The sequence below is a fragment of the Sapajus apella genome, unplaced genomic scaffold, assembly GCF_009761245.1.
Source record: "Sapajus apella isolate SASKATOON/1434 unplaced genomic scaffold, GSC_monkey_1.0 scaffold174, whole genome shotgun sequence".
Taxonomy (NCBI): domain Eukaryota; kingdom Metazoa; phylum Chordata; class Mammalia; order Primates; family Cebidae; genus Sapajus; species Sapajus apella.
The window spans coordinates 762,642-768,099 of record NW_022437114.1 but is presented as its reverse complement, the minus strand read 5'-3'; positions in this window follow the sequence as shown (position 1 = coordinate 768,099).

Here is a 5,458-nt window from a genome sequence, read left to right as displayed (position 1 = left end):
CACAAATGGCGACGCCCAACGAGAAAGGACCCCGTCTCCAGGGCAACCAGGAAGCCGGTCCCGCGCCTAATTGCAAACCTCTCAGAGCTGCCTGAGCCATCCTTCTATTTGTAGTGCGAGTGTACTGATTATTATTAGGCTTCACTTAACTGATTTTTACAGGAACGACCCTTGCCTAGGTCTCTGCTCTCTCCTACCATTCTTCCTGTCCAATAATTCTGTTTGTTTTGCTCCTTGAGACAGAGAAATTTTGCTCAGACTGAGAAAATCGGCCTTCTGCACATCCACCGATGGATGCTAAAATTAGGAGGCAGCATTTGAAGCCAAAACAGGACATATGCAGAGTTTCAAAACATCTCTACTAAAATGGTTAGTAATTAGGCCGGGCGCGGTGGTTCACGCCTGGAATCCCAGCACTTTGAGAGGCGAGGGCGGGCAGATCACTTGAGATCAGGAGTTCGAGCCAGCCTGGCCAACATGGTGAAACCCCGTCTCTACTACAAATACAAAAATTAGCCGGGCATGAGGCCGGGGCGGTGCCTCACGCCTGTAATCCCAGCACTTTAGGAAGTCGAGGCAGGCAGATCACGAGGTCAGGAGTTCCAAACCAGCCTGGCTAACATGGTGAAATCCTGTGTCTCCTAAAGACACAAAAAATTAGCCGGACCTGGTGGCGCGCACCTGTAATCCCAGCTACTGGGGAGGCTAAGGCAGGAGGATCGCTTGAACCCAGCAGGCGGAGGTTGCAGTGAGCCGAGATTACGCCATTGCACTCCAGCCTGGGTGACAGGGCAACTCCGTATCAAAAAAAAAAAAAAAAAAAATTAACCAGGCGTGATGGTGCATACCTGTAGTCCCAGCTACTTGGGAGGCTGAGGCAGGAGAATCACCTGAACCGGGGAGGCAGGGTTTGCAGTGAGCCAAGATCGTGCCACTGCACTCCAGCTGTGGCTACAGAGCAAGACTCCCTCTCAAAAAAATAAATCAATAAAAATGAAATGTTTATGACATCCAATTTCGAGGAAAAAGGAAAAAATAATAAAATAAAATGTTTAGTAATTACAAAGGAAAAAATAGTTTACTGTGGAGAATCCTGGCAGGCACCACTTTAAACAAGTGATCAAAGTTAAGTTTTAGTTAACTAAAACATAGTGACATTGTGTATCTACTGTTAGGATCCATTGAGAAAGGCACATCACTTCTGTGATATTGCCACAACATTCTAAAAAATGCATTACCTCAGTCTAGTCATAAATATCAAACAAGGCTGGGCACAGTGGCTCATGCCAGCAATCCCAGCACTTTGGGAGGCTGAGTTGGGAGGATTCCTTAAGCCAAGGAGTTTGAAACCAGCCTGGGCAACAGAGTGAAACCCCATCTCTACAAAAAATCAAAAATTAGCCAGGCGTGATGACAAGTGCCTGTGTACAGGAAAGGAGTCTGGATCCAGATCCTGAGAGACAGTTCTCGGATCTTGTGCAACAAAGAATTCAGGGTGCATCCACAGTGCAAAGTGAAAGCAAGTTTTTGGGGATTTTTGGTTTTTATTTTTGAGACAGAGTCTCACTCTGTCACCCAGACTGGAGTACAGTGGCGTGATCTCAGCTCACTGCAACCTCCACCTCCCGAGTTCAAGCAATTCTCTGCCTCAACCTTCTGAATAGCTAGGATTACAAGTGCTTGCCACAACACCTGGCTAATTTTTGTATTTTTAGTAGAGATGGGGTTTCACCATCTTGGCCAGGCTGGTCTTGAACTCCTGACCTTCTGATCCACCAGCCTCAGCCTCCCAAAGTGCTGGGATTATAGGTGTAAGCCACTGCTCCCAGCCCACAAGTTTATTAAGAAAGTAAAAGAATAAAAGAATGGCTACTCCATAGACAGCGCAGACCCGAGGGCTCCTGGTTGCCCATCTTTATGGTTATTTCTTGATATGCTGAACAAGGGGTAGATTATTCATGCCTCCCCTTTTTAGACCTTATGGGGTAACTTCCTGACATTGCCATGGAATTTGTAAACTGTCGTGGCACTGGTGGGAGTATAGTAGTGAAAATTCATGCCGTTTTGATTTTGGTGGGTTTTGGCCAGCTCCTTTACTGCAACCTGTTTTATCAGCAAGTGTTATACTAGACCGAGCATAGAAAATTAACACCAAGACAAAAGTATGCCAAATTGCAGGGTCTTTATTATGCCAATGACCACAGAGGACTCACGTCTCTCCAACCTGTGGCGTTGAACTCAGGGAGAGCAGGGTTTTTAAGCTGAAAAACCACATCCTGGTTTTAGGACCCAGAGGGTGAGGAGCGGGGATGGGGATGAAGGGCTTCAGACATTCTGAGGGCTAGTGGATTCTGCAAATCACCCCCTGGGCAGAGACGAGCGTGAGGGGGGCTCTGGACATTCCAAGGGCCAGGGGACTTTTGTCACTCCGATTGTTACTTAAGTGGTTTACAGAAGTCAAGATAAACGTTAGTTTACACGTTATCTGGGTAAGGTGAAAATTACAGACCTTAGTTACTTATTACAAGTCACAGGGGCCAAGATGGCATTAGCTTGGGCTGCTTATTCTGGTACTGATAAGAAAAGGTAAGCAGCTTTACATAGTGGGCATTTTTCAGAGCAAGCTAGCAGCTTTATTTACAGAAGCCAAACACAGCTTTATCTTATAAAATAGCGTTGCTCAGGTTCTGGCTCTAGGCCAGCTACAGCACAATATCACACAAGGTCTTTATGACCTAGATTTTGTGCCAACCTCCTACCTCATCCTGTGACTTAGAATTTCTTACTGTATAGGAATGCAGCTCATAGGTTTCAGCCTCATTTTACCCAGCTCCCATTCAAGATGGAGTTGTTCTGGTTCACATGCTTCTGACACCTGCAGTCTCAGCTACTTGGGAGGCTGAAGCAAGAGGATCACTCAAGCCCAAGAGATCAAGGCTGCCGTAAGCCATGTTCATGTCACTCCAGCGTGGGTTACAGAGCAAGACAAAAAACAAAACCAACAAGCCTGGGCATGGTGGCTCATGCTTGCAATCACAGCACTTTGGGAGGCTGAGGCAGAAGGATTGCTTGACCCCAGGAGTTTGAGACTAGCCTGGACAACATAGCGACACCCCATCTATATAAAAAATTTTAAAAATTAGCCTAATGTGGTGGCATGCACCTGTATAGCCCGAGCTACTCAAGAGGCTGAAATGGGAAGATCAGCCTGGGAGGTTGTGGCTGCAGTGAGCTGTGATCACAACACTGCACCCCAGCCTGGATGACAGAGTGAGACCCTGTCTCAAAAAAAATAAAATAAAATAACAAAGAAGGCTGAACACAGTGGCTTATGTCTATAATCCAAGCACTTTGGGAGGCCGAGGTGGGTGGATCACCTGAGGTCAGGAGCTCAAGACCAGCCTGGCCAACATGGTTAAAACCCTGTGTCTGCTGAAAATGCAAAAATTAGCCAGGTGTGGTGGCACACACCTGTAATCCCAGCTACTTGGGAGGCTGAGCCAGGAGAATCGCTTGAACCCAGGAGATGGAGATCACACCACTGCACTCCAACTTGGGTGACAGACCAAGACTCTGCCTCAAAAAATAATAATTATAAATAAAAAACATAGATAAAATCAGACAAACTAAAATTGAAGAAAATTCTACAAAATAACTAACTCTTCAAGTATTAATCCCTCTTACCTCCATGTCTCCTCAAAATCCGTAATTTTCTTTGTGAGGAAGGAAAACGCCAAGGTTCCATTCATTTCTTCCCCATTGATGACTTCCAGAGTGACTGGGGTGTTGCAGGTTTCAGTAAAAAGGTGTATGAAAGTGTTTCCACATAGTCAAGTAAACCTGAGAAATACCACACTGAACATCAGCAGATTTTATTATTCCCTAATTTTGGAAAGACAGAACTAACCAGATATCATAGGAAACAAAAACGCTGAGCCCACCAAATGCACAAGGAAGAATGTTCAGAACAGTTCCTTCACATTGCAAATTTCTGCTCTCTGCTTTTAAGAGGGTGCCTTGGCCAGATGTGGTGGATCACTCCTGTAATCCCAATTCTTTGGGAGACCAAGGCGGGCAGATCACCTGAGGTTGGGAGTTCGAGACCAGCCTGACCAACATGGAGAAACCCATCTCTGCTAAAAATACAAAATTAGCCAGGTGTGGTGGCACATGCCCATAATCCCAGCTACTCAGGAGTCTGAGGCAGGAGAATTGCTTGAACCCGGGAGGTGGAGGTTGTGGTAAGCTGAGATCACACCATTGCTCTCCAGCCTGAGCAATAAGAGTGAAACTCTGTTTCAGAAAAAAAAAAAAAAAAAAAAAAAAAAAGAGGGTGGCTTGTTACTGCATTTTCCAGGGAAAGGAACGCTGGGTGTTCATGGTGGCTGAAGGGCAAAAAAGGAGTGAACTCCCCCATCAGGCCATTCTATAAGGGAACTTAATCCAATTCATGAAGGCAAAGCCCTCATTACTCAATCTTATCTCCTAAAGGCCACACCTTCCAATACTGTTGCATTGGGGAATAAATTCCAATATGAATTTTTGGAGGGTACAAAAACATGTAAATCATAGCACCAGCTAATAGAAAGAGAAGTAGGGAAAGAGGAGGGCATGTTCCTTCCTGTCAGACCAGGAGTCTGCAAATTACTAACTGGAGGCCAGCCACAAATTTCTGTAAATAAAATGTGTGTGTGTGTGTGTGTGTGTGTGTGTGTGTGTGTGTGTGTGTGTGTGTGTGTTAGTTTTTAGGGGTTTTTTTGATATGGCATCTTGCTCTGTTGCCCAGGCTGGAGTGCAGTGGCACAATCTCAGTTCACTGCCACCTCTGCCTCTTGGGTTCAAACGATTCGCCTGCCTCAGCCTCCTGAGTCGTTGATATTATGTGCTTGCACCACCACACCTGGCTAATTTTTGTTTTTTTGGTAGAGATGGGGTTTTGCCATGTTGGCCAGGCTGGTTTTGAACTCCTGATCTCAGGTGATCTGCCTGCCTCAGCCTCCCAAAGTGCTGGGATTACAGACATGAGCCATCGTACCGGCCTAAAGTCTTAATATTTTATTAGAACATATCTTAGCAGTGATAGTTCTGGGGCTGCATTATGTTCTTTCAGCTTATAGTTTCAAACCTTTTCGAAAGTCTTTTTTGGGGATTCCTCTTATTTTACTATTGGATTTTGACCATCTTCAATATTTTGTGCTTTGTCTTAAATCACTTTTCTTTTTTTTCTTTTCTTTCTTTCTTTTTTTTTTTTCTTTTGAGACAGAGTCTTGCTGTATCACCCAGGCTGGAGTGCAGTGGCATGATCTCAGCTCACTGCAATCTGTGACTCCTGGGTTCAAGTGATTCTCCTGCCTCAGTCTCCCAAGTAGCTGGGATTATAGGTGCCTACCACCATACCCAGCTATTTTTGTATTTTTAGTGGAGACAGGGTTTCACCATGTTGGCCAGACATGTCTCA